At 52.5% G+C, this 25,533-nt stretch overlaps 1 long non-coding RNA gene across 1 annotated transcript in view; it reads right to left on the bottom strand.

Moving 5' to 3' along the window:
* LOC122188239 overlaps nucleotides 1–25,533 on the bottom strand; it is a 61,394-nt gene that overhangs the window by 26,754 nt on the left and 9,107 nt on the right. The window contains exon 3 of the long non-coding RNA XR_006181530.1: nucleotides 6,966–7,033. This is a non-coding gene — a long non-coding RNA (uncharacterized LOC122188239). The remainder of the gene's footprint in view (nucleotides 1–6,965; nucleotides 7,034–25,533) is intronic.

The raw sequence follows: 25,533 nt of genomic DNA, 5'->3' as shown, positions 1-25,533 counted from the left end.
CTGAGCTGCGTGCTCCCGTGCCAGCGGTGGCTGCATGGAACAGAGCCATCTCCTGTCTCCTCCTGCTCGGGCTCCCACCAAGGAGCAGCAGGAGATGGGCTCAGCTCCTGAGCTCTGGAAGGTAGCCGACAAACAGGAGCCATTCGTGTCCAGGTCTCCTCGTGTTCACAGCTCAGTGGTCAGTCAGGATGTGCTCCTTTCACCCAGCTTGGCTCTGCTCCCGTGGCCAGGCCTTCCTCTCACAGTATAAACGCTGTGCTCTCTGCGCGGGCTGCTTTCCACAGCAGCAGGCAGCCAGACAGACCGTGAGGGACAGAGGCCCCGAGTAGAGGGGACTGGTGAGGGGACGTGGGGCCAGGCCCCTGCAATTACTGCACGTGAACCTGCTGACAGACAACTGAACTCCAGCTCTCCCCTCAGCCAATAAATCTTGCAGTGGTCTAATTTTGCAAGGAATGATGCCTCAGGGAAGGCCTGTGTGGTCCAGAAAAAGAGAAATTAAGCATGCTCAAAACCCCTAATTCTGCTTATAGGGTCCCCCTCCCACAGCCCTCCCACTCCTCAGCAATGGTGGCTAGTGAGGGAGCACAAGCTGATACAAGCCACAGCAGCAAGGCAGGGAGCAGGACATGAGGCATGTGACTGGCCCAACCGCCTCATCAGGATGTGGGGGGATCTCTGGGGCACTGTGGAGTGGGATTGGATCAGATTGGATCATGTAATGGGGCTGCAACCAGTCACAGAATCACAGAATCACAGAATTGTTCAGGTTGGAAAAGCCCTCTCAGATGCCCAAGCCCATTCACAACCCACCCCACCATGCCCATCGCCACGTCCCTCAGTACCACCTCCCCATGGCTTTGGAAGAGACAGTGACTCCACCACCTCCCTGGGCAGACGTGCAGTGTCTGATCACTCTTTCAGGTAATAAATAATTCCTAATATCCAACCTGACCCTCCCCTGGTGCAACTGTAGGCCACCACCTCCCGTCCTATCACTGTTACCCGGGAGCAGAGGCCAATCCCACCTCACTACAAGCTCCTTTCAGGGAGTTGGAGAGAATGATGAGGTCTCCCCTGAGCCTCCTCTGCTCCAGACCCAATTGTCACTTTCCTTCAGGTGCTTCATAGACCATATCCTGTGCTGCCTTTTTGTGAGAGCTATGCACACAGGGCATGCACCATCACCATCTGGTTCTCATCTCCCCACAGTCTGGAAAAAAGAGCGCCTCCTGCCTGGGCTCAGCTGCTGCCAGGGCTGAGGAAGGGGCTCTGTCCATGGAGAGCATAGGGAAGCATACTCCCCTGATCACCCTGGGTCAGCAGAGCTCTGGTCAAAGCCCTTCAGACCCATCTGGGGTTTTGTATCGCTGCATGAACTTGCTTTTCCAGAGCATGGAGAAGGAGAGCATGTGGTGAGGCTCCTTCCCCTGTGCATCATAACAGGACGTTAATTCAAGGCCTTTGCAGAAGACAAAGGGAGAGTTGTAGCTGTTTTATTTGGGGGGTGGGAGGAGGCACCGCATCCAGGAAGCGCCCTCCCCAGGGAGATAAGGGAGACCTGGCCACCCACGAGCCGTGGCTCGCCAGGAATCCAGGCTTCCATATGTACAAAGCTTGTGCCAGAAGTGTCGTTCCCATCATCAGCAGGCCACCCGCCCCTTCCCCCCCCCTTCCCTGCCTTCTCCCTCCTCCTCTCCTCTCCCTGCAACCAGCTGACTTTTTTCACAACCAGGAAACAATCAAACAACCTCTTCAGCTGCTTTGGCTCCTCCTCCCAACACCACCATCTCCCCCTGCAAAGGATGCTGTCACTACTCCCAGAGCCTGATGTGCTGTGCAGTGCAAAACTGTTATTCCAGCCTCCCAGTGGGGAATACCCTCTGGGCTGCAAATACCTGTGTTTCGTTAAGTAAATAATCACACAAGATAAAATATCCGTCTTGATGGTAAAATAGAGGGAGGGAAGAAGGATGCAGACCTGGTGTGCACCAGACAGCACTCCCTGAATTCGTATTGCAGGGGGTATGGCAGTGCCACTGTGTGCCTGGCCTTTCTCCTGCAGGTAGATAGCGACATTTGCACCCACCAGAGGACAATTAAATGCAGAGCTTCAGAAGAGGGGATTCTGTGAGGGGCTGAGAGCAGGGGGAATGTTGCATTTAGCTTGTTAAAATAGCTCTCACAAAGAGAATGGCTGGGAAATGTATTCAATGCAACTCACCCAGGGAAAGGCTTGGAAAGCAGCCAGCTGTGCTGCTCCGGTCTTACAGAGCACTGAGGAAGAGGAAGGTAGATGGCCCTGGTGGAAGGAGAGCCATTCCTAATTGTCCTTGGGGCTTTCTGTGCCACTATGGGTCCTAGTGACCACTAGACCATCCAAAAGAGCTGACTGCTGTGGAAAAGCTCAGCTCCTGGGGAAAGTCCCTGCCTTCTGCTCCTTTCCCAGGCCATTGAGCAACTTATGGCAAAGCCAAGCATTGACCTCGAGTGTCCTGGCGTGCTGCCTGCGTGCTCCAACCACCAGACTGCAGTGCTGCTGCCTCCCTGCCACGAGGTCTTGACTGTTTTATTGCTCACCTGTTTAGGAGACTTCACACATTCAGCACAGAGGCTTATAAACCTACTGGGAAAACAGAGGAAGGGAAGAGGTGAAGGAGAAGTTCAGCCAAGAGTGAAATGCTCAGGAGGTGTAGGAACCTTGGGCTGGGCTGTGCCAGGGTCCATCACAGCCCGTGGAGGTGAGCAGATAATTTGCCCATGCCAGGATCACAGGGAGGTTGGTCTGGGGTCACCTGTGGGACCTCAGGACATCCAGCAGCCAAGGGCATCCTGTTGACTGCAGGTAGAGCTGGCAGGCAGCTCACTCTGCATCCACAGCTGTGAACTGGGCTTGGACCAGGGGTGAGAGTCTCCCAGATTCATTTCTCAGTCATTTATTCATATATAATTGCCTGTCTGCCTGTCTTAAAGCTAATGACTGGATGTGAAGATTTCCAGCTAGGGTTTGTGAGAAGGTAATTACACTGCAATCTCACTGTATGACTATTCCTTGAATGAAGATAAACTTGTTTGAGTAGGTCTGCACATCGCAGGAATCAGTTGTATTACAGAGACCAGGCATGGCAGGGGAGATAAGGGAATGTTTTCACTGCTGCTTTTTTATCTGCTGACCCATTAAAAGCTTTTCTGTCTGAAGGGGGTGAGGAGCAAGTAAAAGGGTTAATCCCACAGCTCCTCGCCCCTGATGAACACGATTTAAGTCTCCATCACTCGGTTGGGGATCAGTGGGTACCCTGAACTGCCTTTCAGGTAGGCGCTGCTTTGCTGAGGTGCTCGAGACAGAGCTCCAGCTCCATGAGGCTGATGGACTTAATCTATGAAGGCCCACAAGAGCTGGACAGAAATAGGCAGACACAGCTGGAGCCTGGGGAAACAAACCCAAAGCGGGAAAGCAGGCAGGGGACAATTGCACGGCTCATATCAGAAGGACCAGGGGAGCAGCTGTGCATCACCACGAGTTTGAGGCTGCTGCCAGAGCGATGTATTGGCTGACAGCAGGAGCTGCTTCCGATCAGCACTGCAGTGCATGTGCGAGCAGAGCACTCTGTCCCTGTGGGTGAAGCCATCTCTGGCCAGCATTATCAGGGCCTGCTGATGCACAGACATTCACTCTGTGATTAGAGGGCAGATAAACACAGAGCGTCCTCTCTAAACAGCAGCTAAGGAGATAGAAAAGTCCCACAGCAAGATAACTTTCCAGGCTCAATCACTTACAAGCCTGATGGTTAGATAAAGCTCTCTTCCATCTTTAGGATGCCCTTGCATTTTCCAAGACTGCAGAGTGATGGAACTCTATGCAAGAAAACAACCAAGTTTATCCATGCCTGTCAGAACCTGGGTATAATCCCCATCGCAGTTTACACCACTTACCAGCAGCCTTGTCATCCGATGCCATTTCCGTGCAGTGCACACTCAGCCACCCTGTGCAGCTGTGGTCCCACCCCAGTGACACTGCCCTGTCAGCTGTGTCAGGGCGCAGAGGCACCTCTCCTCTCTGCAGGGCTCTGCTCTGTTACTTTAAAGCTCTCACCCTTCTTCCAAGCACAAGCCAATGCACTGAGATCATCTCTCAGTCCCATCTAGCTGTTAAACCCCCTCAAATCTTTCTTGCTCAGCAGCACTTCATATAAATCCAGTAATGTGCATATCAGTTTGGCTGCCAACTGCTTTTGGGTCAGGAGGGAGGGGGCTGTGTGGGGTTATTATTACAGTCACCACTCCATTTCCCTAGGGGATGCCAGGAAACCACAAGCTGCCAGCAAACGTCTCGAGGACGGAGGCATGTTGGGGACCCCTGGGAGTCAGCTGGCAAATCTGATGCACTGGCTATGGATTAACAACCCATTAGGGCAGGGGCTCGGGGCTGCATTAAGCAAATCCTTCCCCTCAGCCTTTGCAGACGCTAGCGATTGTTTCCTCAAAGCAAGGCAGATTCAGCATGGGGATGGTGCTTAAGCATCAGGCTCGCACCATTAAATATCGGTGAGGGCTTAAGGGCATTGCACAGCACTTCCCTAAGGGAGATGAATGATTTCCTGGGATGAACCCAACTGGCCCACTCCGTGCTGCATTTGCTTGATGTTGACGCGGCCAAAAGAACACTCTTCGGCATGAATAAAACATGCTTCTTGAGTAGCAGCAGCAACTAGTTTGTCTGGAAGAGCCCCTGACTATGACAGGGCAAGATGTGTGAACCTGTCTTTCAAGGAATCGCTGTTTGAGCTGCTTTCGGGAGCAGCTCCACAATTACTCCTCTTCGCTACAGCAGGGAGCCCATGCAGGTGGAAAAGAAAACGCTTCCCCTATCCGATTTCTCTCTTCTGCAGCAAACATTGGGAATTGATGGCAAGCCCACCCTGGGGAAGTATTTTCCTCCACGGGCCATTAGATCCCCTGCAGGGTCATGACCCATTTGTCAGAGCTCTTCATGAGGTGGCTAGGAAACGTGCATTCAGATATGTGATACAGGCACTGCCAGCAGCATCCTGCTTTCTACCAGGACCAAGTGAAAACTGAAAAGATCTGGAAGCTTCTGCTTGAAGTGCAATGGTTTTGGGGGGGGGTGTGAGTCCAGCCCTGCCACTGCCCAGCGGTGCTGTACTGGGGAACGTCACACACCTGCTGTGTGCACTGGTTTGCCCACAGATCTGCAGCACCACAACTCTTCTCAAACGCATTGGATTTCCACATGGAAAGTCTGATGGAACAAATGTACGCTGCCAGCTCCTGAGCTGTGGATTGGCAGCACGGTGAGACGGGGTCTCTATGCCTGGAACTGCAGGGATATGGCGTGTTGAGATGGAAAAAGGGATGGGAAGAAATTAAAGATCTCAGCTTTGCTGCTGTGAAGCGCTCAAGCCTGCACCCAACATCAAGACGTTGAAATCAGCCTTGCTGACGCAGGGCTTCAAGTGATTAAGAACATTCGAATGAAATGTTTACCTCCTGGAAAACACCATTTTATCCAAAATAAAATCTTTGCAAGCAGGAAAATTTAATTTACAGATCAAACAAAAATAGTCCTAATGAAGCAGCGCTGCACAGCTGGAAGTTTCCAACCTAATTTGTCAAAATGAACATTAATATTCTCCTTTCATTTGTGACTTCATCACTTGAACTGCATTTTGTTACAATACCATAATGAAATGAGGTCACTACGAAAGGCTGCTCTTTAAAAAGCGAGCAATTGGCAGCACTTCCATAAGTCAGAGGTATCACTGTCTAAACAAATTCCAAACTGCTGGAGCTTTCTGCAAACTGGAGATGTGGCCATAGCTCTGCCATTAGGGGGGCTGGGGGGGAGGGAGGCGGAGCCATAAATCCTACAGGAAAGGGAAGTCTTCCTAGTGGGGAAGACAGTGAAATTCCAGATTGTTTTCTTTAAAGCCACGCTGGCTTCTCCATCATTGTGCCTCTTCAAGGAAGGAGCAAACAACGCCAGCCAGGACTAGCAGGGAAGGGGCAATTCTGCCTTGGGGCGAGGCTGCTGTGGCCCCATTTCATGCTGCTCTGCACCCATCTGTTACTCTGATGCTCCTTTGCCCAGCAAGGCAGTGGGATACCCCAGCCCCTTGGGGACTGCTGGAGGCAGGGGCTGTGCTGTGCCCTGGGCTCCCATCCCCTCTTCCCAGATGGGCTCCTGTGGTTTGAATGGACTGCTCAAAGCCCTGCAATATCACCGAGCAGGCAGCTGAGGAAAGACTTGATCAAAGTATAAACAAATTCTAAGTGCCTGAATCAAGAGAATGACACAAACTAACCCACCCCTTAAAGTGCCTGTGACCACAAACCACATCACTGCAGCAAAGGAGGCACACTTTTCTTGTTCTAAGTCATAAAAATTACTTACTGAGGTGACAAATTTATGGCTGGAGTAATTACACGATTACTTTATTATGTGCCACCAGCGTGAGAAATATATATTGAAAAGTCACTTATGTCCAAACCAAAAGGGCCAGCAAAGAATTATTGGAGGCAGTAAATAACTGTGACAAGTACAATTATTTACTTGGTTGGAAGCTGGAATTTCAGATTGAAAGCCGGCAGTCATGTTCAAAGAGCTCAGATGCAGTGGCAGCAATCTGTCCAACCCTCACGCTGTCCTTAGCACCGTGTGGAAGGTGATGGTAGGGAGCTGCAGCATAAACCCAGCTGGGCTGTGAGCTCTCCAGCACAGGTCCAGCCTTTCGGGTCCGTGCTCTCAGTCAGAGCCAGGGGCCCCAGACACCAGGGAGTGGAAGACAGAGGTGGCTTCTGCCCTGTGGGCAGCAGCACTGAGCCCCGATCCGGAGAACAAACCCAGGCATGGCCTCGGCTGAGCAGTGAGTTCCCACTGGCCCCATCAAGGATCTTCTAGTGCATTGAAATAAATAAATAAATGCCCTACTGAAGTGCTTTCTTACCTTGGGCTTTTCCGTGGTGGCACAGATCGCAACAGGGAGAACTGCATCCTGCAAACAGGAATTACCAGCTGTAAAGACAGAAAGCAGCAGACAGATGCTTTAAACCAACTTGGAAAGGAAGCAGTCACAATCCAGCAGTAAAGGAGGAGATCCTTACTCTCTTCCAAAGATTAGGGCTCACTAAAGCTCTGGAGAAAGCAATCTCTGTGTAGAGATGCTTCCCTTGCAGCTATCAGCCCTTATATGAGGTTAGGGAGGGGTGGATTCTGGGTGTATCCACAGACGTATTGCTTCCACCTGTGCTCATAGGGCTGGCTACGTCCCTTTACCAGGTGCACAATCACTGCTTCAGGCTGTGACCTAATGGCTCCCGTACACCAACACGCAGGACTGCATAGTGACAAGGGCTGGCAGGGTGAGGGGAGGGGATGCGGTGGCTCCGGCAGAGGAAAGGGGACCTGAGGTTGGGGCTGTGATGTGTCAGGGCCACCCCACCTGCGGTTGGACCTGAGCCGTGGTGCAGCCCTGTGCTGCTGATGGCAGCAGCCCCTGGGATCTGCCCGCCCCGGGGTACCGCAGTGCTTGCAGCTCTCACACGTGGTGACAAGTTGATCTCAGCTTTAATTTCTTCTGTTTTCATTTCACCGTCTGTTAAAGTACTTCCCTTCTAGTGCTCAGTTTTACCATCACCGTGAACCTCCGAAGCCATTCAGAAAACCCTGAGCTTGCCTCTGATCTCTCACTGCCGTCGGCTCCATTTGTGACTCTTAGATAGCAGATTTAAACTAAAGTTACTGAAAACCACTTCTTTTTCCTTAATTCCTTGCCAAGACATGAGATTGGAGTTCTAACGCTTCCTCTGTCAGACAAGGGTTTCTCAGGACACTGCGCATAAATCTTATCTGTATGGAATCGCTCTATTTTTGAGGGGAAAACAGAACTGAACTCTCATCTTAGAAGGCCAAAATAAAGCATGTAACCATAAAATGTATAAACATAATAAGGGTTTTAGCCCTATCCCAGTGGATTCACACTGTACATTCTTTTCTGCTTTCTTTTTCTTTTTACCAGGGAAATTGCTTCATCTGTTGACTAACAGACAAAATCGATGCCCGGTGAGCACAGGGGCAGCCTGGAGGCTCTGTGTGGGCAGAGCATGGCAGTCCTGCACCAGCCCAACAGGTCTCAGCCTGCTCGTGTTCTACCCAGGCAGGCAGCTGGGGCTGGGGGGAGCAGGACTGAGTCGGGGGGAGGCTGTGGGAAGCCTTAGTACAGAGCTTGTCCCAGGAGCCCCAAGTGCCCCGGATACTAATTGCTAATAAATGTGCATGCTGAGTAGCTTTTGTTTTTCCAGCAGGATGGAATAACAGAGAAAATATGTGCAAGTCCCCCGACTTCAAGAGTGTGTTTTTCTTTCATTTATATTTACCTAATTATGCTGTCACAGGCTGCTGAAAATCAGACCCTCATCCCCTCCCCACATCCCCAAAATGACCAAATAAGCAGAGCAGAGACTGCGGTGTGCTGACATTGCCGCCAGCCATAGAGGAGCCAAGGGAGGGATGCTCAGGGCTGCCTAAATCCCCTGGGCTGTCATCTGTACCATGGAAATGGGGCTCCAGCCCTACCTGCAGCAGGGAGGTGCAGCAGGATGGAGGCAGGGAGAGAGCTTAGGGCTGTGTGCTGCAGGTGCTGGATCCAGGGGGAGGTACTGCAGGTGGAAATATTGCAGGTTGCCATCCTCCCAGCAGGAGGAACAGGCAGCTCTGCTCTTGCATTTTGCCCGCGCTGCTTTGCAGAGCATGGCAAAGTGCACCTGAATGCTGAAAGATTGGTCCAAGAGCTGCATCCAGCCCTAGAGCTCCCAGCTGAGTGCCTGTGGCCTCAAGATCTGGAGCAGCTCATGGAGAGGAGCAGGAGTGGGAAAGGTAGAACACAGGGCTGTGGTGCATTCTTGGCATGCTGCTCATCTGAATAGATTGCGGAGGAGCAATTAAATGATTCTGTCAGATTAAGCTGTGAAAAGCAGGGCTCAGGCTGCAATGAGGAGCATGGGTCAGACATGGAGGGCAGCCCAGCCCTGTACAGAGGCTCACTGGGGAGGGAGATGTCAGCACTGGAGTGTTTTAACTTATTTGCAGCCTCAGAAGTTCAGAGCTTTAGTCAACAGGGTGCAGGAAAAGGGCTGGCAGGTTGTGCTGCTCATTTTAAGGTGAACCACCAGCACCACTTGACTGCCCTGTGTTACAAGGCAGCTTCGTTAATCTACTTAATTCCAAAGCTATTTATTAGACCCAAACCTCCAGAGGTGCTCCATAGATGTGGACCCGCAGCGCAGTGCTGGTTAGAGCAGGAGATGGAGCTCCACTGCATTCCTGGAATGAGAGATGAGCAGAAACCTCAGCTCTGCTCACAGGCGTGGGGCGAAATGCCTTGCGGGCACTAATGCAAATGTGAGCATGTATTCTAGTGTGCATGTAACTTAGTCAAACTGAAAGAATGCAGAAGTAAACAAACAAGCAGAAAGTCCTGCAGCGTGTCATGTGTTTTTTGCACAGAAAGAGCAGGGCAGAAGGAAGGCAATGTGGACATTACGTTGCAGAACTGCAAGGTTCTACAAGTGCCTGGGTGAGGCTGGGTGCTGAGCTCTACAGAGCCCAGCAACAGGCCCTGCTCCGTTCCCATCTTCCTCCCAGTCTGCAGAGGACAGGAAATGGCTCTGGATTTACAGAGCCTTGGATGACAGTGTGAAAGAAAATGCAAAAAGGCCAAACCTGACCAGGATTTTCCCGTGCTAATTAGGTACAAAACACTGGTTTTACTCCTCCATAGCTTGGATGAATCGCGGTCCCAGCCCAGGAGGAGATCGATTTCCATGTACAAACATAGCCTAAGGTCTCAGGATTTCCTCCCTTCGCTGCAGCTCTGGCCAATTTTGTTCTTGAGATAGAAACTGATGGAGAGAGGAAATGTTAAATTTGTGTGGGAGGTGACTGGGGCTTGTTCAGTGCTGGGCTGGGGGTTTGCAGCAAAGCCCTAATTGTGGCTCCTGATAACGGGAAACCTTAAGCACATCACTGCTTTATTGGCTTCAAACCCTGTCCAACAATTAAGCTTGTTTTTAAAAAGCTCCATTTCGCCTAATCTGCTTTGTGACCTTTATCTTGCCAAGCCCCAGTGGCCGCAGCCCACCTCTGTGCATGCTGAGGTTTGCTGTGAGCTTTGCTGCAGATGACAGCAGCACCGTGGCTGTGCATGCTGGGCAGGGGCTTCCACCTATCACTGCTGCACCTTGCCCTTGTGTTTAGCTAACAGGTAACGGAATCCTCCTTCCATCCAGGCTGAGGTACGCATTTACTCCTCTGGTTTGAGATAAGCATCCGTCCAAAGAGTTGCACGGCTTTTTCACGCAGCTAAGAGTTTCTCAGGAGCATGGCTGGGTTTCCTCACCCTGCGCACAGAGGAGCTGCCAGGGCTCTGCTGGGCTGGCACAGGGCTGCAGAGGGGCCCAGCACACGCAGACCCCCTCAGCTCTGCCCTCTGATGTGATTGGGATCTGTTGCCACGGGGAGCTGTGCTGGTACCCAAGTGCTGGCAGCACAGCCTATGCAGTATTTCACTTTGCACAGCATTTAAGCCAGCAGCGTGCGGCACAGTAACCACAACTGAGTGCACCGTGTGTACTTATAGATACAAATGTGTGCACATGTATTTACATAAAGAAAGCACGAGAGAATAGAGTCGTTGAGGAAGAGTAAAGCCAGCAGTGGGCTGGTAGTTAAAATCAGGTTTATTGAAATCGATTTGCAGCGCACAGTGCAGCAAGATGTGTTGTGCATACAGCAGTGAGGTATCACAGCCGGTTCTGAGCGGGGCTCTAGGAAACCCGGCCCCATTTTCCTCTGCCTCTGTACCAGGCAGCTCAGGAATGATGCTCACTGTGAATGCCCCACTGTTTTTTCCACAAGTTGCTCACGGAGCTGGGGCTCAGCTGGCCTGGCACCAGATAGGGCTACTGAAGCATTCCAGCCCCCTTCTCACCTGCAGAAATGGGCTGGTTTCCTCCAAAAATTAAAACCACCTCATTTCTATTGGATTCCTCCTCCCACAGCCCCTCTCCCTGCCTGCGCTGTGCTGCAGGACATGCAGGTTCGCAGTGCTGCTGCCCATTCCCTGCACTCCCTAATGACTCCATAGGCAAATCACACACCTGCCCTCCTCATGAACGGGAACGATGGCTCCAGAGAGCCACATGCAGGAGCTGCAAGCACCCGTCAGAGCTTCACCAGGACAGCACAGCCAGTGAGCTTTTGGGGAGCACAGTGGCATCTGAGAGCATTTTTGGGGCACTTGGGTTCTCTGAGCCCTCAATGCAATTGCCCCCTCCTCACCCTCCCCTCCTGCTTCAGTGCTGATGGTACTGCACAGATCTTATTGGTTTCCCTGTGGATCCTATCAGCCAAGGAATTTGCTCCTTTTTAAGGGCTCTTTTTTTTCCCTATTACTATTAAATGAATGCACTTCAAAATATGTGCATATATACATTTGCTTTGAGATGAAATTTCAGAGGTGAGGTTCTGCACACAAACTCCAGGCTCTTTCTGCCTCAATTACATGTTATATCCATACATGCATAACAGCTGAGTTACTCCATGAGCCCCCACTGTGCCTGTGCTCCCTGCAGAGCTGCAGCTCCTCCCCCAGTCCTGGGAATACCCTCCAGCTCCATCCAGCTCCATTCTCCTGTGACTGCCACCTGTCCCCAGCCCTTTTGGAGGAGGTGGCACTGATGGCACTGCTGTTGGGCTGCCTCACAAGAAGGCTTTGGTTGTGGTGTCTCCACAAAGCCCTCTTTCATTTCAGAGCAGCAGAGAGAGAGGTTGCACTTGTAGATCTGTCTGGCAAACCACTCCAGAAGGCGTTTGCAAGAGGCAGACAATGCTGCCAAGAATCTCATTACACACCCTGCTTCACTGCCTGGTCCTCCCTGGGAAGGATGCTCCACGGGCAGCCAATCCATAAAGCACACACTGGGTCACAGCCACAGCAGTGGCACTGGTGCCATTGGTAGGGGGGGATGTGTGGGGGGAGAGGGGAGAAGACAGCCATCCTGGGCAGCCCCAACTCCTGGCAGACCCACAGGACCCAGGAAAAAACCCACACCCCCAGTAGGAGAGGCACAGGAGAGATGTGGAGGAGGTTACAGGAGGAGGATGGAGACTGCAGCCCAGACTTTGTGCACTGCTCGCAGTGGGTTGGGAGAGGGCTGCAGGAGTGCAGCCAAAGCAGACACCCAGACAGAGCAGCCATCATTGGGAAAACTCACAGCTCAGCCTCTCTGTCTTCATTTAGAGAATTTCCACGCAGTCAGGAGCTGAAGCGAGGCACTGCTCTCCTGTGAGCACCACACTGTGAGCTGCTGGGGTCTGCAGTGGAGTTAATGTGAGGGTGCAGCCAGAGATTCCTCTCCCTTGCAATGCTTCGTTAATAATTTTGTGGTGAAACAAAGCGAAACCGTCCAAGTTTGGTGACAATTCTCCCACAGTCATATGCTGCTCTGATTCATTTTCATCTGCAGATTTAAGTGGTAATGGCCTGACCACAGGACATTTCCTGGGGATTAATCACAGCTGGGAAAAGGCCACAGTGCCGAGCTGTGCTCCAGGTGCCCCAAATTCTCTCTGCTAGTCAAGAGTTTGGCAGTGCTGAGGTCACTCCACTCTGACTTCACCGGTGCAATTATCACCTGAACAATGCTGATTAACAGCAGCATTCACACACTGAGGTATAAGCACATCTCTACTGTGCACATGGCAGTGCGCCACGGCAGAGCACAAGCATGTGGGCATGGGAAGGGCTGGGCACCCATGGGAAAGCCCTCACTCACCCAACAGCTCTCCCTGCCCCTCCTCTGCTCTGCACAGGGCTGCCCAACAGACTGACAGATGGACAGACTGTGGAATATCCCTCAATTTCAGACTACCCACTTCCCTTCCAGTGAATGAGTCAACACTGAAAAATCAACTCCCAGGACAACATTATGGGAAATACCACTTTTTCCATGCACAAACAAGAAATTCCCAGTCAGTGGCAGTGCAGGATGGGACGGCCCCTGGCTGTGCTTGGGAGATGCTGGGCTCCAGGTGATGCTGAGTTTCCAGTCCAGTTCATTGAGGCAAGAGCAGCTGGTGGCCTGGGCACGAGCTCTGCATCACTTGCAGTGCTTGCAGCTGTGGCTGAGCGGGCTGTCCTGCAGCCAGGTTCAGGCAGGCTCTCCCTCTGCCTTTTTCAGCCTCCAACTGGATGGAGCATGCAGAACCAGCCCAAGACAGGGAGCCTGCGGGGTACTTCTGAGTCTCTTTCACTCTCGTGTTATAATACACAGCTGCCAAGGGGAAAAACAGCCAATCCCCACAGGTTTCTAGCCCACAGCACCGTGGCCGCAGACGACGGCCCCACGACTGCTGCGGCTGTGGCCGGCGCAGCTCGGGGTCCTGCTGCTGTTCCCATCCCCGTGCCACATGTCTGCGGCTGGCTGTGGGCCATCGCCTCGCAGGCAGTGAGTGCAGCTGGGCTTCCAGCCCCGGTGCTGCCAAGCGTCTGCCTGGAGTCAGGCCCTTCGCCTGCCCGCAGCGGGATGCCACGCTGCCCCGTGCTGCATGACCGAGCGGCTCTCGGGCCCGTGATGCTCTTCTTTCCTGCTTGTCTCTTTTCTCCCCCTTTGTACAGCCGGGGATGGAGCCTTTTCAACACACCTTCTCGTTGTCTGGAAGGTTCCTCGGCGCTGTGTCCCCATTTGATTTCCGCAGGCGGTGCAGCCTCCGACCGTCGTTTGAATTTCCAAGGCATCCCGGCACACGAGCGCTCGCATCCATCTCTCGTCTGTGTTTTTGAAATTGAGATTCTGCCTCCCTGCATGATCAAATCTTTTATTTCTGATTAAAGCTGTCAAAGAAACAGCTTTCCGCCTGCTGGAAATTCAGATTAAAAAGGAAAAGAAATTCACATCAGGCAAAGAAGTAACAATACCATTTTCATTGACCTAAGGAAAGGAAAACACCATCAATGGTCCCAATTCTTCATCTGCGCTTTTCCTCCTGCTACTCCTTTTCCTTTTTTTTTTTGCTGTGATGGGCATTTTTTGGAGGCACAGCCCCATGTCAGCTCTTCCCATTGGGGATTTGTCGTTTTCAAAGCATCAAAAATAAAAACCCTCTGGAAAATTCAAAGGCAGATTTCTCCTGCGACGTTTGTAATCGCTGCAGCCCATCCAAACCCATCCCATTCGCGGGGAATAAATAAATAAACGGTTCTGGTTTGATCGTGTAGCATTTTCCAGAACCATCAAAAATCATCATAAAATTCCCAGCTTGCTTCCCATTGCTCAGGCTATCAATTACCGACACCTTGGCAGACAGCACCCTCCTGCTTTGCACATTCTTAGTAGTACAAACTTCTCTGCAAACAATAGGACTAAAAGGGAAAGAGGAAAGGACAAATTAAAAAAGCATGCTGTGAGCTTAAACTGGAGGCTTGACACTGTCAGCACAACCCATATGGAAAAAATAGACCTTTTCCATGGCATAGCAACATGTTTCTTCATAAAGGGGATTGCACACACATGTAAAATATATGTGAGGATGAGAAAAACGCACATGTAATAGATACTGCATCACCACAGTGCCAGGTAGTTCCAAGATTACGAAAGCTGGGCAATTCAGTGCAGATATTTTATAGACTGTTGCTTCAAATGGCTTAAATATATTGTGTAAGAGAAGATGGCCAAGGCAGTAATGTTTGCAGCCAATCTTGTTAAGGTAATGAGGAGGGTAACTGAATCTGCAGTCTGTAAGGGGCAAGTTGTTTGTCACGGGTCGGGAAGGGGGAGATTTTCCAGTGACGCCTGGCACGGACGGCCAAGGGAGTTATGGGATGGGAATGGCTGGCCCCAGCAGGGCTGCAGGAGTTGGCCACTGCTGGTGGAGGCTATCAGCAGCTGTGGTGTAACAGTCTGGCTGGGAAACATGGTAAACCTGTGCTCTTGGTGAGAATTTATGGCCTCTGAAGCTGCGGTCATCTGCGGGGCAGGTGGGTCGCCTCCAGTGGCTCATGGTCATTCATCTCCAGTGCAGGTTGCTCAGCTCCACAGTCTGTTGGGTTTCATCTCCAGGAAAGCATCCCATGTAGCCACACTCATCCTTAGGCTATGGAGGCCAGGAGGCTGCACAGAGTGTCTGCACCAAGTAGGACACAACCTGGCCCATCAGGCTGGTCCTAATGGCAGTGTGGAGCTACCTACCTCTCTACCAATGCAAACAGCCTTGTGAAGCCACCCAACAGCCATTGGAAATGGAAAATGGTGGTATTTGCTGTCACCCATCCTATTGGTTGTTTTCAGAGGAGCAGAGAATTCCCCTACTGAGCCTTTGTGGCGTTGGAAGGAGAGCAGTGGGGTGTTCAGAGGTGCTGGGGCTGCAGCATAGATGGCCCCAGAGGATGCTCCAGCCCTGCGCTCTCTGTCAGGGCAGGGAGGCACCATCCTGCCCATCACAGACCCCAGAGCAGCACTCCTGGAAGGTTCCTTGACCCAGGTGATCACAGGGCAGCATTCACAGCTTCTGGGTTTAATATACATATTTATAGTACATGTGCATTTATTTAACAGGTCTGGACCATGCAGCCAGTGTTTGCCAAAAAGAGACAATCATCCTTCATTTCACAGCTGTGACATCATTAGGTCATATTTCACGGATATGATGTCACTACTGCGCAATACGACTTCTTCTTTTCAAAAGGTTTTTATTAATGCTGAGGTTTTTTGTTTCTTTTCCTCTGGTCTGGCCAGAACATCTGGAGCCGGGAAACTTCAGAGTCCAGAAATATTCACAAGATGTAGCAGACAGCATTACAACCCGCAGTATTTCTTTGAGGAAAAGAGAACAGATAACAGTGTGGGGAAGCAGAAGTCACAATTAACTGCTACGAGTCCCAGCACTGTGCAGCAAGGGAAGGAGCAGGAGGTGCAGGGCTGAGGGTGACCCCACTCCTTCAGATGGCTGCTCTGCCACAGTGGGCTGCCTGCTCTGCAGTGATGTGCAATTGTGGCCACGAGATCCTGGCCCTCCAGTGCAGACATCCAACGGCAGAGACAGCACCAGGACATCTACATGGAGCAGTATTTGTTTCTCAGCACCAAGGGACAAAGTGGTGGCACCTGGGGTCTGTCCATTTCCTTCGTGCTGGTCCCTTCTGTGTCCAGCCCAGGGATGTGGGACAATGTCCTGCTGCTCACTTGAGGTGCGTGTGGGGATGGGAGGGACATTGATGTGGTATGGGGGGTATCCAGGGAGCTCACTGGGGCTGGGACCTGGACCAGGGCATCTGGCCACCAGAAGGACACTGTGGGGCACACAGGTGCCTCTGGAGGTGAGAGGTCTGTCCCTCTGCCTCCAAATAAAAGCATCAGTCCTTCCAGAAAACCAGGAGAAAGGGAATGGGAGGCATGCTGGGGATAAGGTGAAGGAGGGGAGACGGTGCCCCTGGTAGGCAGTGGGGAATAGGGGCACTTCTGGAGGACGTGGGCAGGATCTGTGTGCACAGCTGCCCCACAGGGCTTGGGGGTCCCTTGGTGGTCAGAGCTCACTGGGACCAGTCCCATCGCATGGCTTCTCTGTGGGGCTGCAAAGCACAAGGTGGGAGAAGGGCTTGGGTGTGCATTCATCTGAAATCTCTAATTAATACATTCCAGCTGCATCCCTTTTGGGTTCCCTTTCCAGCAGTGCTCATGTAAGTGAGCACAAAGAGTCCCAGACAATAGATTTTAAATGCTTTTTCCATAAGCCTGCGCAGCAGAAGCAGGAACGCGAAAGCGTTGCTGTCAAGGGAAAAGAGCACATCGCCGATGTGACCACGCACAGCCCGTCTCAGGCTCCAGCAGTGGGTCACCTACTGAGTGCCAATCCTGATAAATGTCACTGCCTAATTCTGAACAATGAAAAATGGCCGGAGAGCTGCAGCCTTTGTGGCACGCTGCTGTGCCATGTCAGCTCCATGCGTGCTGTCACCCAGCACCGGGCGGGCAGATGCTTGCAGCCCAGGGGAGGAGGATGCCCTGGGATGCAGAGCAGGTTGGGTGCAGCTCAGGTGGCTGCCGTATGCTGGGAGAGGAGATCAAGGCTGTGGAATTAAGACTGACAACCTGACGAGATAAACTGGTCAGATAAAAGGATGACAGAAATAATTTTACACGGCATTACTGTGAAAAGCTAATTTATACACAGATGAGTCCATGACAGACTCAGTGGAGGGTGGCAGACGAGCCGGGAATGAAGAGCACTTCATTTATTGCCTGGAACAGGAGGGGGAGTGTGAGGAGTTAGCTGCCTGGGATGCCTCTCTCTCTCTCTCTCTCTTCCTCTTTCTTTTTCTCTTTGCAAAGTTATCAAACTTTATCTGGGCGATCTTTTGCAACTTTGGGAAAGAAAACCACTGCATCTGTCAGTGTTTCTGCTTTGCCCAGGCCCACGGGTGAGAGTTTTGGGTTGACTGCAAAACACAGTCCTGATTTCCCCTGCAAAAATAACCAAAAGCCAGGCAGAAAGGCAGCTGCACTTCTGCACTACGTGGAGTTTTTGCTTTGCTTTCCAACCGAGCCAGAGTCACCATTCTCCCTCTTCAGCTTTTTTTCAGCTTAGTGGTGTGACCAAGCACTGACTGCTTCCCTTCTTCTGGGCACTGCCCAGCCTTGGCCTGGGGTACAGCAAGCCTTCATTTCCCACCTCCTTACCCTTCCCCATCTCTGCAATCCACACCACGCTCTGTGTGAACCCTCAGCCCCTTGCTTTGGGGCTGCACATCCTGGAGATGCTGTGACCAGCCCAGCTCAGGCACCAGCTGTCCCACAGCCCCAGCCGCCTACTCTCACCCTGTTCTTGGCACCAGCATCCTGTGCCGCACCTCATATTTTATGCAGACCTGACAGCCTCAGCCCTCTTGCTTTTCTCCCAGGCAGCAAAGCCATGCCCAGCCCTTGCCTGCAGCACAAAGCAGGCAGAGCAGGGTTGCTGCTGGGGATGCTGTGTGCCCATCCCCTCCCACCGCTGTCCCTGCAGCCTCCTGGCACCCAGAGCACCTCTGTCGCGCCCCGCATGCTCTCTCAGCCGTCCCTGAGCAGGCTGGCTGCTCTGCAGCTGCCAGAACAATAGTAATAATACTAATAAACCTCCTTCACACTGAATACTGCAGGCTGTTGGCAGGTCCTTCTCACACAATTAGCATTTCTCGTCAAGCAGGGGGCTCACAGATTGCACATGCTGGTTAGTGTTTTGCAGAACAGACTGAAACCAATATGGCCCTCCCTGTGCCATCAGCTGAAAGTGGCTTCCCACCAGGCCAGGCCCAGCACGCCGTCCTCCAGCACAACCCCCGGGCTCTGGGGACGAGGCAGCTCTCCCAGCTCCCCAGATGCTCCTCGGCATGCTTGCACCTTCCCCAGCATGCACAGGCTGCAGACAGTGAGCAGAATGCTCAGTCCGCATGGCTGCAATAAGGGATGTTGCATGACTGGCTTCTGCCAGGGGCAAAGATGGCCATACAGGTAGAGAGAGCGCTGCCATTCCTTCACTGTGCTCAGGGACTGCGCCTTTGTGCTTTGGTGAACTGCAGGGCTTGGACACAGCATTGTGACCAGAGATTTTGGGTTCAGATCCCCAGCACAGCTCTGTGGGTTGCAAGAGCGCAGGGTGCATCTCTGCAAACCACTGTTTGCCATCTTGCTGCTGATCAGCTTGGTGATGATGAGTGCTGAGCGGGCTCTGAGCCTGCTGCAAGTGCAGGATCAGGCAGGTAAGACAAGCCTCATGTTGGGGCCTTTGAGCGCTGCCGCGGCTCAGCTTGTGCACAGTCTGCTGGTGCAGCTCACCAGATGCACAGTAGCTCCTTAAACCAGTATAACCCCAACTTCATCCTCAAAGTGACACTTGAAAAGAGCCTTAAACTTCTGTCTGCCTGCGTAGGCTGGACCTGTAAATCTCACAGTAGATGCTGGACTTCTCTCCACGCTGTTAAACCAATGTAAGCCCATCCAAACAGCAGCATGCACCATGATTAATTGCCTTGCTTTAAAGCTCCTATTTATAGACAAGCACTGCGAGCCCATTGCCAGTGATAAGGGGCTGGCCAGGCTCCTCCCTCCCCGAGCAGCCAAATCCCGTTGCTAATCCATGGCTTCGGGCTGTCCTCTTGGCTCCTCAGCTCCAGCTGCTGCCACAGGCTGAGGAGGACAGGGACAACACCAAACCCCAAGGGACAGCAGGGCCTGGGGACAGCATCAAAGGAGCTTTAGATCTCAGCACCTGCAGGGGCCAGGAGTAGGACCCAAGGGTGCATGTGATCTCTGACCTCACGTCACCCACCAGCACTGGGCTCCCATGAGGCTCGCTCAGCAGCTCTGGGCTTTGCATGCAGCTGCTTCTGGGGCCGTGTGCTCACAGGGGTATCCCAGGCAGACCTGGGCTGCAGTAGGCAGCTGGGTGTGCTGCTCTGGGAGCCACGTGTTTGGGGAGCGATGCTCCACATCAAACAGGTTCCTACCCTACAAACATTTTTCTTTACCCTACGTTATTCTTTTAAAAGAAAAGTCGGAAGAAGAAGAAAGAAATCCATTCCACCCTCCGCTTTTATTTTCTCAAAAGCTCCAGATCTTATCAACAAAGCCTCCTTCCTTTCTGGCCTGCCTGCGGCTGCTGACTGACGGCACCGGGGATGAAAAGGACAGATCCCTTTGAATGCCAGCAGCTGGAAGAGCCGCAGCCACTCCCAGGCTGATTCCTACAGGACGGGCTTCTTCCTCCTTCCCACTGGGGCGGATCTCTCTCTGTGGGTTCGCTGGGAGCGAGGGATGCAGGCATTGCTGCCCAGGAGCTTCGTGTGCTCTGCTCCTCCTTCCATCCATAGGGCAGCAAAGCAGCCCCAGCACCGGGGCATCCCTGGGGCAGGGGAGAGGGCAAGAAATATTTCCACCCCGTGGGCTTGTGGTGAATAAACGGCCGTGCTTGTGCTGGCTGGCTTGGGAGGGATGAGGACATGTTCAGTAGGGAGCAATGCCCCTTGCACACGCACACACACACACACACAGGCGAGGGGAGCGGAGGGGGAGGGAGGCATTTACACACGCACATGGAGCAATCCCTATTTGTCTCCTAAGACAGACCCCACTGTTGGGTTTCCTGGGGTCATGCAGCTGCACGAACATGTGGAAAAGAAATGTATCTCTCTTAAGTACTGGACACAAATGTAATTCAATACATTGCTCCCATGTGCAAGAAATCCACCAAATCCGTTTCAAATCACAGGGAAATACAGACTATCAGACAAGGAGGCAAATCCACTCTTAATTCGACTCTTCATTTCATTTTAATTGGGTTGGACTCAGAGTGTGGTGTCAGAGGCTCTCGGGGTGCTGCCATACAGGGGTGCCCCCAGTCCCTGCCTGTGTCCCACTGCAGGCAAACCCCAGCATTCCCCCCAGCTCCATTTTTGTCTCCTGGGTGCCCCACAAGGCCCTGGGGGGGGTCCCTGCCCCACACTGCCTCACCTCAGCCCCACACCTGCTCCCCAGTCACAGAGCCAGGAGAACCCATCCGACTTCCACTAACGACACGGTGAGGACATGAACTGCAGTTACCTCATCTGAGCGTTAAATGGATTTTTCCATTAAGAGGGGATTTTTTTTGGTCTTGTTTTATTGAAAAGGAATTTGCAGTAATTAGCTCTTACGGGGGATTTCACTGTTCTCTCTCCTCCTCTAAAGCATAAAACACTTATTACAACACATTGTTTAACATGATATCCACTCCCAGAGATTTTTCTTTCCTCATGCGACGATCAAGCTCTGCTTTTGGACTTCAAGGCCCTAAATCTTCCTGCAGACTCAAGCCATGCCCTGGTCCCCTCTGCCTGGATCCGCATTTATCTTTCCCCCGCAGTCCTCTGAGCAGCTCGAAATGAATGAGCTTGCAAAACGAGGTGCTTTTTTTAATTTCCCTCTGCTTTGTTGGATTATCACTGTAGGGACTTTCCCTGCCTGCTTCCACTGTCATGGCCAGAGCAGCCGCCCATGCGGTGGCAAAGACAAATTCTCCCTGTGGCCATTTACCCCTCCCAGAACCTTTGCCTTTGTTCTACTGCCCTATATTTAGACCGCCGGGCTTCGTTTTCCTCATGGGAGAGCACTGGGAGTGGAGCAATAAATCACTGCCCTGATTCCTGCTGCTGTAGGGGGTGGGATATGGTGGCTCAGCCTGGGGATGTACCGTACCCTATGATGGGGCACTCCAGCACCATGAGAAGACCCGTCCCCATGTCACTGCTGTGTCGCCACCAAGTCCTCATTCACCCTCTCTTCCCTGCTGCAGTCCAGTTTTCCTGATGCTCTCCCACATTTTCTTTCTCTCATTTCCAGGCCTTTGTGCTGCTCACTGCAGCCCCTTGGGCCAGCCTAGCCCACTCCACTGCTCTGTGGCACTTGGGCTCCAAGGAGCCTTGCAGATGGTTCCCATATCCCTCCTGCAATCAGCAGGCTGAGCTAGATGCAGTTAAGTTGTTAATGCAGTTGGGCGTAGTATAAGTTAGCTTCATTCAAGTGCAAAGATGAAAACCACTATGTGCTGTGAGCGCTTATTATTGTTGCTATTATGCAGCCCTTTTAAACTTGCCATATAAATCATGCCCTCCAGCTCCTTGATTACGTTCCCGGCTCTCCTCTGAACTCTCTCCAATCCATCAGCATCGTTCCAGCCCTGAATGCAATATCGCAGGTGCAGGTGGGGAAGCTGAGAGCCCCCCATCCTTGAGGGCTCCCATGCAGGGTCCCCATGCCCACAGAGAGCCTGCACTGCCAGAGCTGCTGCAGACAGTGCTGTGCCTTAACGGCTGCTCTGGTTGTGCTGTCATTTCCCATTAGAGGCCTTGGTAACTGGCGCTTCATGAGGCTTTGCAGAATAATTTGTATGTTTAATACACCTCGAAAGCCCATGTTGGGCTGCAATTAAGGCAAGGGGGAGGGAGAGGAGAGAAGAGGAAAAAAGCCACCTCCCGCTGGCTGCAAAGAACCTGCTGCTTTCTGCGAAGGGCTGCTGCCATTGAGGATGCCAGACAAGCTGGAATTAGAGGCAAAAACATAATTTGTCATTTGGAAAGCTTGGGCTTGTGGGAAGTGAAATGAGGGGCTTGGGAGCTCCTATGGGCAGATCACCACGTGAAGAGCTGCACTGCTCTGGGGGTCCAGAGCCCAGAACAAGGGGGGGAGGGGGACACAGGGCTTGGCAGTGCTCCCTGCAGAGGGGATGCTGCAGTTGGGGCTGAAAACCGCTCTGGGGATGGGAAATTCATCTTCCTGAGCACCGCTGGGCAGATTTCCTCAGGTTCATTTTTGCTTCTGTTATACACAAATGTTTGAGAAGATAAACAACAGCAAATATGAGTGCCCCCTCAGCCACCCAGCTGCTGGGTTCGGAGCGCACCCTGGCACTGAGTAATTCATCCAGGCAGCAAATGGAGACACTCCTGGGGACGTAGGCACAGGGAAGCTGCAAAACTCTCCTTATTTCTGCAAACGCAAACACTGCTCCACATGAGGAATTATGAACTGCCAGAAGTAGAAAAGTCTCAAGTGAATTATTCAGTGTGAATTACTCTTTTAGCCCTACGCTGCTGCACTGCCGATTGAAGGGAGTTTCCTCTCATTTCAGCTAGCGTGGGGCGGGTGCCTTGGTTGGAAGATGGCAAAGGCAGAACAACAGGCACAAGGCCATGGGCAGCACTGAGCCCTTGTCTGCTCCCTGCCTCGGGCTGCTCCCAGCCAGCAGCTCCCAGCACAAGCTGCTGGAGCTCAGCATACATAGGGAAGGTGGCTGTGGTGCCTGGGCACGGGGAGCACAGGGCCAGGGGGATGCAGCTCAGCCGTGCACCAGGCAGGAGGGATAACTGCAGGAATGGAGCTGAAACCTTGCTTTAGAAAGAGTGCAGATTAAATATTCCTAAAACCTAATCAAATGTAGCAGTGTGTGGGAGCTGAGCATTACTTGAAACCATCAGAAATATCCCTTTGTTTGTCAGGTGCTGCATCTCTGGGTGCTTCCTCAGCATCCCTGTTTAGCGCTATGGGAATTCATCTTGGACACAGCCATGACTGCTGTTTGAGGAGTGCATGAACAGATCCCATCAGGAACCCTCATCCCCAGCAGCTCAAGTGGCTCCAGAACAGCAGAGCTACAAGGCAGTGCCAAGCCAGGTTGCCACTGAACCTCACAAAATCACTTGAGCTTTACTTTCTGCTTCTCCATCCTGGGGACGCAGCCTGGGTGAAGGCGGCTCTGCCATCATCTCCTGAATGCACTCGGAGATCATCAGCCGGAAATGTGATCGCCCTGCAGCAGCCCTGAGCCACCTGAGGAGCTGACCTACGCTGCTCTGTCTCAGTGGGACACCCTCAGATTGTCCCATTGGCTCTGAGGTGCTCGTTTGAGTGGCACTGCTCTATGAGATCGATGGGAACAAATCAGCTTTTGGTGTCGGCTGCACCATGGAAAATCCCAGTGAGCGTTTTAACAAGCTTCCATCAGACCTCACATCTTGTACCTAGCACCTGGCTATGGAAAATCCAGTTTCCACAGCTGGTATTTTCTTTTGCTTTGCTGCAGATCACAGCACACAGGGAGCATTCACTGCGCCATCCCTGCTGAGGTGGGCACACATCCCTGGCTGCCCGTGTCATGGCACTCTCCTCCAGGGCTGCGTTTAACTGATAGAGGCTTAAACCCCTCTGTTGCCAGCATCCCAGCCTGTGTTTCCAGGAGCTGGAGGAATTCCTCAACTCACTGCTGGTGCTGTCTCAGGGCAGAGTATGGGTTGTCCCTGTACTTTGCCCCAGCCCAGCAGCCCGCACCAGATCTCTCCTCGCTGATGCTTTTTCCTGTGCTCCACTTACGGCTGTTGCTGCCAGTAATCTCCCAGGGCTGCCCCCCACCAGTCCCCCAAGCTGTGATTTACGCCCCTCATATCCTTGTAGATAGTTATCAGATCTCGCCACGGATGTTGGGTAGCCTAGCTAGACAGATTTAGCTCTTTTAATCTCTCTTCATAAGTCAATCCCTCCAGCCGCTTAATCATTTTTGTTGTTCTCCTCCAAATTCCCAACGAGATGGTTTATCTTGCAAGCTCCTGGTGCATGGCCGTATATTTACCAAAACTTCAGCAGCTTAACATAGAAATACCGCTGTGCAGAGCAGATTGCTGACTCACCTGCACCCCAAAGAGCAGCTGAGCTCCTGCTGAGGTGCTGAGCAGATCCACGCACTGCTGGCACAGCCCCCAGCATGCAAGTGGGGGATTGGCTGCAAGAGCGCAGACAGGGGATGGAGTTTGGTTCAGCGGCTGTAGGGGAGATGCAGCCAAGAGGATGGGAAGGTCCTTAGCTCTGCCTCACTCGCAGCATTTGATGGCTGTAAAACACCCGTCACTGCCAAATCTGGGTCCCTGTGGTGGTAAGGATGTGGTGCACAGGCACAGGAATGGCACAGTGCAGCCAAGTGGCTGCCACTTATGTGCTGAGTCCCACCCTGTGCTCACCAGGTTTGTCCCTGTGCTCACTTTGGGACCCCTAGTGAGAAGCTGTGATGAGGGACTGACACCCTAATTGCTCCTCTGGTCCCACTTCACTGTGTTCTTTTCAGAAGTGGGAGATCTGCGGGCAGTGTCCGCAGACTGGCAGCATTCACCTGGCCCAGGTGCCCATCCCAGAGCAGCAGGGCAGATGCAGAGGGATTGGGCAGGCTTTGATCCTGAGGAGCTGCCATGAGGACAGGCATTGGTGAGAGTAGCACGAGCCGGAGGGAGCACGGCGCTGCCTCTGTCCTCAATCCCAAACCTCCGACAGTGTACTTATAGCTTCCTGAGCAAAACATTCCTCCTGCCCCCACTGCTCCCTAGTTCCCCAGTCAGCAACATGCCCGTGCTTGAAATTACAGCCGGGAGCCCACGGGATGTGAGCTGAGCGCACATGCACCTGCTGCTTGAGTGGGAAAGCTTTCCCCGTTCTTTTCCAGCCTCTGAAAGGCAGAGAAGAAACCGCCTGCTCCTAGCAGCATGTCATGAGCAGCCCATGGACATAGAAAGAGTCAGTCCTGGGCTGGGGATGGCCCGACATGAAGGCATGGGGTTCAGGGATGGGCCGGAGTACCAAGGATGAGGTGGCTGTCGGTCGGCTCATGTCCCTCCTCATTGAACAAAATATTTCAATGGGTGCTGAGCAGTGTCAGAAGAGGCACATTGCTGCAGGAAGGGGGGAAAGGGAGGACTGTGGCCATGCAGAGAGATCTGGGGCAATAATTTGGACCCTGCACAGCTACCCTGGCAGCCTCAACCCCAGAGAGCTGCAGCCCCAGCTCCTGGAATTCGCCTGTGTTTCGGACAGGGGTGATTGCTTCAGCAGAGCAGGGTTAGGATTTCACGGAGCCCCAGCAACACGAGGCTGGTGGATGGCAGAGTTTACATTTCTCATCAATATCTC

The sequence above is a fragment of the Lagopus leucura genome, unplaced genomic scaffold, assembly GCF_019238085.1.
Source record: "Lagopus leucura isolate 7727_CA_CO unplaced genomic scaffold, USGS_WTPT01 Super-Scaffold_100057, whole genome shotgun sequence".
Classification (NCBI taxonomy): Eukaryota; Metazoa; Chordata; class Aves; order Galliformes; family Phasianidae; genus Lagopus; species Lagopus leucura.
Note: the sequence above shows the minus strand (reverse complement) of the source record. Positions and strands in the feature narration are given on the sequence as shown.